Genomic DNA, 13,506 nt, shown 5'->3' on the forward strand with positions numbered 1-13,506 from the left:
TGAGAAAGGGAGATAGAGCGTGAGTGGGGGAGGAGCAGAGAGAGAGGGAAACACAGAATCTGAAGCAGGCTCAGCGCTCTGAGCTGTCAGCACAGAGCCCAAAGTGGAATTTGAACTCACAGACCTCAAGATCATGACCTGAGCCAAAGATGGAAGTTTAACTGACCGAGCCACCCAGGTGCCCCAATCTATTTTTTTATTAACGTACGCATTGCCTTTAGTTTTCTTTCATAACTTTTGTTTTCACTCCATCTTCTTTATTTTATTCTGGTTTCTTATTTTATCTTTGTATCTGGTAGTATCTTCTTTCAGTTTACTTAATTTTTAAAAACTACTAGCTAATGTATTATAGCTCTTCCCTTTAACTATTTTTTTATTACTATCCTAGTTTATTAAATTACAGGTAAGAAATAAGGCCCATGCTATAAAGTTAATGTGTACTTCAAGAAAGGAGGTTGATGGCTTTTGTCTATGTCTCTTGGCTTTTTTTTTTAACATAGCTAACCTCTTGACTATTAAAAAAAATTTTTTTTTAATGTTTATTTATTTTTGAGAGAGACAGAGACAGAATGCGAGTATGTTAGGGGCAGAGAGAGAGGGAGACACAGAGTCCAGAGCAAGCTCCAGGCTCTGAGCTCAGTACAGAGTCCGATGCGGGGCTTGAACTCACGAGCTGTGATCATGACCTGAGCTGAAGTTGGACGCTCAACTGACTGAACCACCCAGGTGCCCCACCTCTTGCCTATTTTAAATCGACAAAAGTATTTTGGTAAATTAATTCCATTGTACAACTGTGAGTTTCACTTATAAAAAGTATTCACCTCAACCTTAGGCTTCAAATTATCACATGTGTAAACGCAGGCCTTGTTTTTTTATTAACTAGTAGTGAAATTTTCCCACAAATTCTGCCCATTGGCTTCATGCACATTATCATATCCCATACTGAGGGCCTGTTGGAGCAAGTTTTATATATTTGAATTTTCTTTAATGTGTTAATTTTATTTATTTTTAATTCACTTTTATTAAATTTTTTAAACATTTTGTTTATTTCTGAGAGTCAAAAAGAGACAGAGTATAAGCGGGGGAGGGGTAGAGAGAGAGGGAGACACAGAATCCAAAGCAGTCTCCAGGCTCTGAGCTGTCTGCACAGAGCCTGACACAGGGCTCGAACCCACAAACCATGAGATCATGACCTGAGCTGAAGTCAGACGCTTAACCAACTGGGCTACCCAGGTGCCCCAATTTATTTTTAAAATTGAGATATACTTGACATGTAACATATATTAGTTTCAGGTGTACAACAAAATAACTTGATATTTGTATATATTGTAAAATGGTCACAGTAAGTGTAGTTAACATCCGTTTCCATACATAGTTAGAAATTTTTTTCTTGTAATGAGAATCATGTGTTTATTTTAGAACTGAAGGAACAATGTACAGGAATGTACAGGGTATCCTTTCCAGCTTTCAAAAGCCAAGTAATCACAAACAAATAGGAAAACGGAGAATTCACTACTGGGCCACACATTTCCTTTTACCTGTAAAGTCATACAATGGCTTTTCCTAATTGAAGTTCTATTTTTCCTTTCATAATCAAGTCTTCATCCTCAACTTTGCTCATGAGGCCACAGGGAACTCATTGACATAAACAGAAGAACTGAAGAAAGCCTGAAGCAAAGGACAAAATAAATGCAAAAACTACACACCAGGAGCTGAAATATGGTTGAGACCCAATGAGAATGGACATGAAATTTTCACCCATTCATATATAATGATTTTTGCAGATGCTAGTTAATGGTTTTCACTTCTGCATTTTTCGCAACCCTGGAATTCATCAGATCTGGAAGCAAATGTTTCAACAGTTCCCAGAGAATTTCTGGCCTACCCATATCCAGGAAGTTATGGGAGTCTCATGAGGAATCCTGTTCTTGTAATAGTTACGGTCCATTTTGCAAATCCTGAAGAGTTGAATTAGGGTCAGCAACAGCTACTATTTATTTGTTGCTCACCAAGTACCAGACACTGTGCTAAATTCTTCGTATATATATCATGCCATTTATGTCTTACAACAGCCCTATTAAATAGACATTATTTTCTCCACTTTCTAGTGAGAACTCTGAAACTCAGTTAACTTAACTCCAGGTCACACAACCAGTAATTGGCAGAGATGGGACTGGAATCCAGGTCTTAAAGGTTATATTCTTTACCAGCTAACACTGCCCCTAATAAATACAGCAAGATTCCAAATACTTATTTAAACTCTGGGAAGAATCTTTAATAGGGAAAAACAGAATTTTTCCTCTAAGGTCAGGAACGAGACAATGATGTCCACTCTTATCACTTCTTTTCAGCATAGTACTGGAAATCCTAGCCATAGGAATCAGACAACAAAAAGGAATAAATTGGCAAGGAAAAAGGAAAACTTCACTGTTAGCAGATGACATGATGCTATAGAAATCTGAAAACACTCACCCAAAAAACTGCTAGAACTGATGAACAAATTCAGTAAAGTTGCAGGATACAGGGTCAATGTACAGAAATTGGTTGAATTTCTATACACCAATAATGGAGCAGCAGAAAGAGAGATCAAGGGATCAATTCTATTTACATTTGCACCAAAAATAATAAGATACCTAGGAATAAACCCAACCAAAGAGGTGAAAGATCTACACTCAGAAAGCTATAAAACACTGATGAAAGAAATTGAAGACAACACAAAGAAATGGAAAGACATTCCATGCTCGTTGATTAGAGGAACAAATATTATTAAAATATCTATACTACCCAAAGCAATCTACACATTTAATGAAATTCCTATCAAAATGCCACAGCACTTTTCACAGAACTAGAACAAACAATCCTAAAATTTGTACAGAATCACAAAGGACTCCAAATAGCCCAAGCTATCTTGAAAAACAAACTCAAAGCTGGAGGCATCACAAGTCTGAATTTCAATCCATATCACAAAGCTATCACTATCAAGGCAGTATGGTACCGGCACAAAAACAGACACATAGATCAGTGGAACAGAATAGAAAACCCAGAAATAAATCCACAACAATGTGGACAATTAATTTCAATGGAGCAGGAAAAAATATCCAGTAGGAAAAAGACAGTCTCTTTAACAAATGATGCTGGGAAAACTGGATAGCAACATGCAAAAGAAAGAAACTAGACCACTTTCTTACACCATACACAAAAATAAAGTCAAAATGGATTAAAGACCTAAATGTGAGACCTGAAACCATAAAACTTCTAGGACAGAACATAGGCAATAACTTCTTTGACATGAGCCATAATAACTTTTTTTATGGATATGTCTTCTAAGGCAGGAGAAACAAAAGCAAAAATAAACTATTGGGGCTACATTAAAATAAAAAAAAAACTCTACACAGAGAAGGAAACAATCAACAAAACTAAAAGGCAACATATGGAATTAGAAAAGATATTTGCAAATGACATATCTGATAATGGGTTAGTATCCAAAATATATAAAGAACTTATAAAACTCAAAACCCCAAAACCAAATAATCCAACAAAAATGGGTAAAGACATGAACAGACATTCCTCCACAGAATACACACAGATGGCCCATAGACACATGAAAAGTTGTTCATCATCACTTACCATCAGGGAAAGGAAATCAAAACTACAATGAAATATCACCACATACCTGTCGGAATGGTTAAAATTAACAACACAAGAAGTAACAGGTATTAGTAATGATGTGAAGAAAAAGGAACACTAGTGCACTGTTGGTAGGAATGCAAACTGGTGCAGCCGCTGTGAAAAACAGTATGGAGATTCTTCAAAAAGTTAAAAATAAAACTACCCTATGATCCAGTAATTGTGATACTAGATATTTATCCAAAGAATACAAAAATTCTAATTCATAGGGATACATGAACCCCTATGTTTATAGCAACATTACTTATGATAGCCAAGATATGGGAGCATCCTAAATGTCCATTGATTGATGAATGGATAAAGAAGAAGAGGTGTATTTACACAATGGAACATTATACAGCCATGAAAAAGCATGAAATCTTGTCATTTGCAATGACATGGATAGAGAGTATAATGATAAGTGAAATAAATAATTCAGAGAAAGACAAATATCACATGATCTCACTCATATGTGGAATTTAAGAGAACAAATGAGCAAAGGAAAACAGAGAGTGAGAGATCAAGAAACAGACTTTTAATTACAGAGAACAAATTGATAATTACCAGAAAGGGGTGGGGTGGGGAAATAGATGAAATAGGTGAAGGGGATTAAGGAGTGCACTTAATTTTTTTTTAATTTATTTTAAGTAAATTCTATGCCACACATCGTCGTGATAAGCACAGGGTAATGTATGGAATGGTTGAATCGCTATATTTTATACCTGAAACCAATATAACACCATATGTTAGCTAAATGGAATTAAAATAAAAACTTAAGAAGCAAAACAAAAATAAAAAAAGCAAAATAACCTCTGAGAATAACAGGCATATAAAATTGTCAAATGTTTGCAAGTGAACTTTGAATCAATTGTGAGATAAGCAGATGGATATGGAATAAGGTCTCCATCATCATTGTGATCTTATCAGCATCATTTAAAATTTAGTGACTTATGGTCCCATATTAATATTTATGGGCCAAAGCAGCATAAAAGCCATAGTCACCAACTGTAAATGATATGATATCAAATGATCAAGTCAAAAATTCCAATCTGTAAAAATTACATCTATTGTAATATATTAAAATTGCATAAATCACAAGAAGTTAAATAACTACATGAATAACTCTTCTTTAGAACCCCAGGCCTGCCTTGGCTTAAGCATTCTCAGGGTTCTATCTCCCTTACCTTGGCCTTTCCCTTACCCTCTTGTTGTCATTTCCTTGCCTTCTATTTTAATGACAGTCTGCTCAAGAAACTTTTCTTAAATAAAAACGTTAAATGTTAACATAGTTCTGCTTAAAACATCTGAATTCATAAACAGAACCAAAACATTTTCCTGTGTTAAAGTCTTCAATTCAAGGGCAGGGTAGAAATTCTGTTAGCCTCCTGTTTTCATGTAATGACTTACTAAATTCTAATGCATTTTTTCTTACATCTCTAAAATAGGAAATTATCTCTTTTATTTAGGCCTTTGTTTCTTCAATCTGGGTAGGAGTTTACCTTTCACTCACTCATCCTATAGGTAAAATATCTTTCTACAAACCCAGTCCTTTGATCTCATACTGGTCATATCTAAGCAGGACTGTTTCCCTTGTCTTCCATTGGAGGGTTGACCTCAGCGTCTCTCTGGTAAGCAGCATAGTGTATTTTCATTCAGCCATGGAGGGCTTCTAAATTCCAGGAAGTGTGCTGAGTGCTGGCTGGGGTATAAATATAGGAAAAGACACATGTCCTTTCCTAGGGCATTTACAGTCAATAGATGAGCTTTTCCTACCTAGCTCTTACTTTATGGTTCCCACACTCCATCCAAACCAAATTTGTCTCTGTCGCCTGTGTATTGAGTTGATACATTAGTGACAGCAATGTCTGAATATCTGAATGGAGTTTCTACCACACCCCTCTGTGGTTTTCACTGGAAATTTCCTTCTCAGAACATCCACTGTTTTCAGCAACATCCTAACTCAGCCTCCCTGGCCAGTGTGCCCCGCGATGGCTTTTATTCTACCCTGCCGGCACCCAAGTTAGATCATTCTCTTTAGTGGAAGGAAAGAGAAAATGAACAGTAAGATAACATTCTATAGGAGGAAGTTTTGCTACTTTTCTTTTCTGTCCTAGGAGCTAAAGAATTTCTATCTTATTAGTGGGCAGGTAGTAGTGAAGCATCAAGGTCCTGGAGTCAGGTTGCATGGGTTCAAATGCTGAATCTGACCATCCCTACCTGTGACCTTGGGCCACTTATTTAAACTCTGTGGGCCTCTATCATATTCTGTTAAATAGTATTTTAAATAGAGTCTACCTGTCAGGGTTGTTGGGAGCATTAAATGAGATACAGTGTAAAATAGATTTAGAAGAGCTCAGGTAAAATGCTAAATACATTATTATTACTAAAAAGAATTCATTTTCTTTCATGACTTCAATGAAGACTGACGTGAAATTGGCTTAGGATTGAAAATTTGCTATAGTCCCCTGTATCAAGATCCCAAAATAACTATAACACACAAAAAAAGTTCTAATGATTTGATCTAATATTTCCACTTGGGAAATATATCCTAAGGAAATAATCCAAGATGCAGACAAACTTAGGTATAGAAATATTCACAACATCAATTATTTCAAAGAACATAAAGGCACATCTACATGAACCTTTCACTTATATATTAATATATATCAATGTACTAGTAAATATAATATTAAATACATATGAAATATATATAGTTAATGTATAAAATATATAGTAAAGATGTATATATCTTTATACATTAAATTTATATGTTTATACATTTATACATTAAAATACATTAAATATATTAACATATAAAGTATATATTTAAATATATAATTAATTAGAAAATTTTTCTTAAATAGAATTTTAATGAATGTCTATTGTTTCATTTACTAAGGTACCATTGGTTACTTTTTATTTTTTATTTTTATTTATTTTTTTAAAGTTTAGTTATTTATTTTGAGAAAGGGGGGGGAGGGGCAGAGAGCTAGGGAGAGAGAGAATCCCCAGCAGGTTCCATGCTACCAGCACAGAGCCCGACAAGGAGCTCAAACTCACAAACCATGAGATAATGATCTGGGCTGAAACCAAGAGCAGGCCAATTAACTGACTGAGCCACCCAGCTGCCCTGGTTACTTTTTTATTTAATAGACATTTATTAAAACTCTCTATATAAATGTTTCCTGATGAATGCAAATGCTCATTAATGAAAAAATGGACTAGAAAACTGTATACATAATATAGGCACAACTGAAAAATAATATGGATAGGAGAGAAATAGAGCAAATTTATTTGAGCGGTTAACTTTTGGTGTTAAGACTATGGATGATATCTGTGTTTATCTGTATTTAAATCTTTTTTTTTTCGGCACTGAGCTTATCAATTTATAATCTTAATGAAAAATATTTTTAAAAATTGACATGGACAGCACAGTAGTTTTATAAAATACCCTTTGCAAATTGAAATCTAGTGGAGTTGTAATTATTGTAAGTACTTTAGGGATTCTAAAATGTTTGGCAGCGTGGACTGACTGTTTTCAATAATGATTCTCATTTAGTAAAATGCTTTGTACTCTGTGAACATTTGTTTTGTGATTGTTGACATACCAATAGACTGGTTGACAAAATCTTTAAATGTTTAAGTTTTAGTAATTAAGCAGAGCAAATGGAAAAATTACAAGAGTTCTTTATTATACATATGAATCGTTTTCTGATTCCTTCTTTCTTTTTCTTTTTCTTTTTCTTTCTTTCTTTTTTTTTTATGAGGCTACTGGGTCTGCTAAAAAATCAGCACACTACGGGTTGTGTATTTTCACAGACCTAGCAGCAGATGTAAGGGGACAAAGAGAGAGAAACCTTGAAGGACCAAGGAAGAAAAATTTGAAGAAAAGGCCATCAGAAGCCATAGCAAAAGTCCTGAGAGTGATCATTGGCAGCTTCTGGGACAGGTGGGGGTTATGCAATTTCTAAGGCTGCAAAATATTTCCTTCAAGAGTGAGAGGGGCTAGATTTCTGTTGCTGGACCTAGAAAAGAGGGTTAAGCTTCCTTGACCTACCCCTACAACAGCTGCTCAATAATAAACTCATCGGACTTGTCCTCACATTTGCTGAGATGAGGCTCTAAGATGGCACCTGAATATTCTGGAACAGACCCAAATAAGTAGAGTCAGAAGACAGTTAAGAAGCTGCAAAGCCATTGCTGGCTACAATTTTACCAGGAGCCCAGAGCCTGACTTCAGTTTCTCCCTTTCCTACTAGGAGTAGAGACTGTCATGTTCAGAGGGCTGTTTTCCTGGGACCACCCCAATTGTGATGTGAAACCATAGCACTCTCAAAGTTCTTTCATCCACGACTCTCATTTCTGTGCTTGAACTTCAAGCCATCACCTAGAAGTTATGAGAACTGTTGTTCAAAGAAAAACAGAACAGGAGCAGAAAACCTCCAATTTTGGCAGAGAAAAATACAACGAAGATTCTCAGCAAAGATGGCAGAATTCTCTAGAGACTTTGGCGTGGTTTGAATCATTTGCCCTATTTGTGAACATCTTTTTCTTTACTGCTTTTTATCATCATCAACATCATCTCCTATATAGTGCCTTACAGTAGGCAAAAAATTTATTCAATTTAATCTTCACAGGAACCCTACAAAAATTATTGTTATCTTTTTATAGATGAAGAAATCAAAACTCAGAGATCAAATGATTTTTCCAGCTGGTAAGCTACTCAAACTCATATTTTCTGAATCTTGTTCATCCATTTGGTCCTAGAATTGACATGAACTATCATGTCACTTGTCCCAAATGACAAAACCTTGGAACTGACTTTATTCTCACTCAAGTGTGTCCCAAATTGTTGAAAGCTTCCTTTGGGCACCGTGGTATTCTAGTTGTTGATGCTTACAATGTGCAGGAGTCTGAGTGGGATAGGAAGGATTCTGCCCGATGGTTGTTGCTTGGGTTTGGGACATTAGTTTAATCTATTTGCACTATCCTAAAGTGGCAGATTGTTGGCAATATTCTACCCTTAAGACTTTCTTGATATATTATCCATAAATACACAGTTTTTCCAATGCTTACCTTTGGCAGTAAAAAAAAAAAAAAGAAAAAATGTTATTTTAGGCCCAGAAGCAAAGACTAAGAAGGTTATGGGCAAAAAATACATTGTCACAGGTCTTCAAATCTTAAATAGACCTGGTAAACATTTCCAGTTCCCAGAGCTCATGTTGGCTCTCTTCAAAGAACTCCGAGCCCTGTTTATAACTTAAAAAGACCTCCTTTACCCTGATAACACCTTGGTGTCAGACTCTGAAAAAACAGAGCTGTCAAGTGTCAACATTTTGTGGAGAGAGGTCAAATTAGCATTTCCTCCTGAGAATTTTCTCCAGCTTTTCCTGTTTCTGGCTCTGGCACTTAAAGAAAGGCAGGGCTGTTTATTATTCCTTAGGCCTGGATGAGAAAAGACCCCGCTCTGTTGCTCTCAGAGGATGGTAAAATTACTCGATGGCAAAAGTGAAAGGGGACATGGAAGTTCCCAACTTTGGCAGGCTCTCATTTTTTCCTGTCTATGTTGGCTTATTTAGTACAGTATGACAAACCTTAGGTTATAAAAAAGGGCTAGCGAAATTATATCAGTTTGGGTTTCACTGAAATACATTTTTTATAGGATTTCATGTTTTTAATTCAAATATTTATTGAGCACCTTCTCTGCATAAGGCACTATGGGAGGTAAAAAGATGACTTATTCAATCATGTTCTTCCTTTCCTATGCCTATCCCAACACCAGGTGATCATTCTATAAGCTTCAGTGGTAGTCAACATGGACCTTAATCACAGCGGTCATTCAAAAAAATATTTATTGAAGATCACTTCAGTGCCAGGCAATGTGCTAGGTCTTGAGAAATAGCAGCCTCCCCCCCCCCCCCAACTAAGCTGTATAACCTGAGGGCTGAGATTTAAAAAGAAAACACGTGAACTAAAATGATATTGGATACCTCTATTGAACAAAAGGGAAGGTGGAAACTCAAGGAAATACAGGAAAGAGGCGTCCAGGTGGCAGGAAAAGGTGGGTGGTCTCTTTCATCCTAAAATTAAATACCTCCACAGATTTTAGGTGTTTGCATTTTGACTCACGATTTAAAGTCCTTCAAAAGGGAACCCAGTTGGCTGAGCTTGTGTCATGGGCCTACCACTTGACCAGTCACTTGCATAGATGATCCCAGCACACACATCAACAAAGTGGGACTTCATTGGAAAGGATGAGAATGTGTCACTAAATCAAGAGGAACAAACGCAGACAACCAAAACCCTACAAATACACACTATGCACGGCAATACACAAAAACCTTTTATATCTAGATTCTGAAACTTAAAAGGGAAATGCATACTTTAGGTTTTCTCCAGAAGGATTAACTCTCTTCTGCTACCTGACTCCTCTCAATTTTCTGCAGTCTTCATTCAGAAGGAATATGAAAATAATTACTCATAAACCCATTGCTGATATGTAGTACTAAATTAGGCAGACTAAGAATGGGTAAGCCACAGAATTCTTAAATAATTAACTCATTTGCCTTAATGTTCATCTAAGGATTAGTTTGCTTTTTATCTGTGCATCTGTGCTGAATTATGTAGTTTTTCTAAGTAAATCCTCTCTTTTTCCTTGTAATTCAGAAAAGGGAATTCTCTAACCTCAGAGTCCTCATTCTTTTGGTCACTACAATAGCTACATTTCTCAACATCTTTAAGCTTCCGTTTTCCCACTTATCAAATGGGAGCTAGGTCAATCTAAGTAAAATGATCTTTTCTGATCTATATACTTACACAGACATAGAAGTCCTTATTTTCCTTCATAAACCTTAACTTTCAGTCAGATTGGCCCAATGGGGGAAAAATTTTGAAAATAGGTCAAGTTGAACTCTGGTGCTTACTCTGTTTTCTTTTTGTTGTTTTGGGTTTTTTTCTCCTGTTCTTTATGCCCATTTCCACATTTCCCTCTCACCCTTAGTGAGATCAATCGTGTAGAAAGTGAACAGACGCATATTTTAGGATAGTAAGTTTTAGGAATAACAGACATTGCATCCTGAATCCCACTTTTCTACAGATTGCTCAAATCTCACTGTAAATGTAGCCACATATTCCAAGGCCCATAACTGCAGTTTGGCTTTATGAGAAAAATGGACTCTTCGACACAGGCTGTGAATCAATGGTTTCAAGATCTGTACAGCTTGCCTCTTCCATGTTCTGGAAATTCAGTCACTTATTCCTTAGTCATAAAGGGGATTTCAAACCAGTTCACATCACGTAGCACAAACTGCATCTGATTATGTGACACATCATGAATTCTTTTGACTCCCTAGGCAAGTCGAGATTCCATATAGTATTACGTTCATTTTTTTATGACTCATAGAAATTTTTTTTCCTTGTAAATTTAAAGATAAGATTTTTTAAAAATCTCTAAGTAAGTTCTGGTGGTCCCTAGACATTTTCTTTTCCTTGCCCTTCTGTCTTGAGAAAGAATGGCTGACCCCTGCTCTTTTACCCTTAGAATGTCCCTCTAGATCCTTATTGTTACCTTACTCTCCTATTGCTTGTGTGGCTGATTAGGTTTCTCCACTTATACCAAAAGCCTCACTTAAAAAAATTTTTTTTAACGTTTATTTTATTTTTGAGAGAGAGAGAACCAGAGTATGAGTGGGGGAGGGGCAGAGAAAGAGGGAGACACAGAATCCGAAGCAGGATCCAGGTTCTGAGCTGTCAGCACAGAGACGGACACAAGGCTCAAACCCACAAACTGTGAGATCATGACCTGAGCCAAAGTTGGATGCTTAACCCACTGACCCACCCAGGCACCCCCAAAGCCTTCACTTTTGGAATGAAAACATTTTTCCAAGGGACTCTGGGTTCTCTGGTGATAAACAATTTCTCCAGATTGGTACTTTATATTACTTATGATGATTGATAACAAATTATGAATGTGACAGTATCTCTAGCTTTACCTAGCTTCAGTGAATCTTAAAATACTGTTTGTTTAAATAGTTTAGCACCCAACATCTGTGTTAAGTTGATTTTGTTAATAGTGTAAGATTCTAACACACTTTGGAGGACTAAAAGCAAAATCTCTTATAAAGATTTCATAACCATGAATATTGATGAGCTAGGCTTGGGAGAAATATTAACAATAACTTCTGAGAAACTACTCTTTAAAAAAACTTTTTATATTGAAATAATTTCAAATTTTAAAAAGTATAATAGATATAGTAAAAGGAACACTAGTGTTACCCTTTTACCCACATTCACCTATTGTTATTTTATCTCATTTACTTGATCTTTTGTCATTTGCTCTGTCATTGAGTACCTACTCTTTTGCCTTGGTCTTACCTGCTTGCAATTTCTAATCCTCACCCTAAGCTTATGCACTATCATCCACATTTTAGATATAAGAGAACTAGGCTTGAAGAGATAAAGTCGACCTCTTTTATTTCTTGACTCTTCTCCTTTTAAGTATGTTTTAATTTTCCTTTGGAGAACTCTTATTCTCCATCCTTATAGTTTAGATGGTGGGCTCTTCCCCCAGCTATTATGGGTGGATTCTTGTTCCAGGCTCTGCAAATGAGGGCAGTGCATACTCTTTTGCTACAGCAACCGGTTCAGAGATCAGCATGTGACCCAATTCAGGTAAATTAGAATCAATCAGCATTAGCCTCAGGGCATTTTTTTCTGGAACAAATAGGGAAGCAATTCTTTTCACCTTGGAGTTGTTAAGCTGAAGAATGTGAGTTTGGAGTTGTTAGGCATATTCTGTTTTTCTACCTCGAAGAGACTTACTGTGAGACTGAGAATAAAGCCAACAGAGGACTGGTGGAGAGAGCTGTAGATTCCTGGAATCAGTATTTACAAGCTACTGACTCAGTCCTGGAAGCCAACAGTTTCCCTTTTTGCTCTATCCAGGTTGATGTGGGATTGTGTCACTTGCCACTGAAAACATTCTGACTGATCAAGAAGCTATGTCCTTCTCCAAGATTATATGACTATTAAGTGTCAGGAGCTAGGATTTGAACTAAATTCTTAGGTCAAACCCTTCCATCCTTTAAGTAGAGAATATGTCTTTCCATTGCCACAGAGAGCTGGAGAACAAGGAGGAGAGAACTGCATACATACAACTTTTCAAGAAGTATTATCTCAGTAAACCAGTTTGTTTTCCAACATGTCTGGCACATATGTCCTTGCAGAATACCATGCTTATGTTAAAATTCACTGGAGAAGGAAGTAGAAATCAGAATAGCTTCCTGTGTCCTCATTATAAATTACTGGGGGGAAGAGACATAAAAGTCATAAAAAGTAAAACGGGAAAAAAGGCAAATTAAGAAGTTTGATCATTTTAAAATGAATGAAAAATTGCTGAACAATTTCTGTCTGAAGCAAAAAGTTAAAGGCATCATACCCTTAAAACACTAATCTGGTGTTTCCAACACTATCCAAAGAGTGACTGGCTTCAGATCCTTTAGGAACATAACACTAGAGTTACCTTAGCTCTCTCTTCCTTGCCTCCATTAAAATGTCCCTAAATAAGTCCTGATGATTCTTTTATTTTGTCTTTTATATAGCCATGGCCCTGGCATTTAAAGTCAAACCAGGACTGCTACAATAATGTATTTGCTAGACTTCTGCTTTCAGGCAGGGGGACTTTGTCACCTAAGAATGTACTAAACTTGTGTTTTTTAAGTCACAAGTACATCATAGAAATAATTTAGTAGGACATGGCCAGTATTTACTTTTAAGCAGAATGGAAAAGAATGAAACAGAACAAGATAGAACAGGAGTGTGGCAAGGATAGGTGTTGCAGCA

This window comes from Prionailurus bengalensis, chromosome C2, assembly GCF_016509475.1.
Source record: "Prionailurus bengalensis isolate Pbe53 chromosome C2, Fcat_Pben_1.1_paternal_pri, whole genome shotgun sequence".
Taxonomy (NCBI): domain Eukaryota; kingdom Metazoa; phylum Chordata; class Mammalia; order Carnivora; family Felidae; genus Prionailurus; species Prionailurus bengalensis.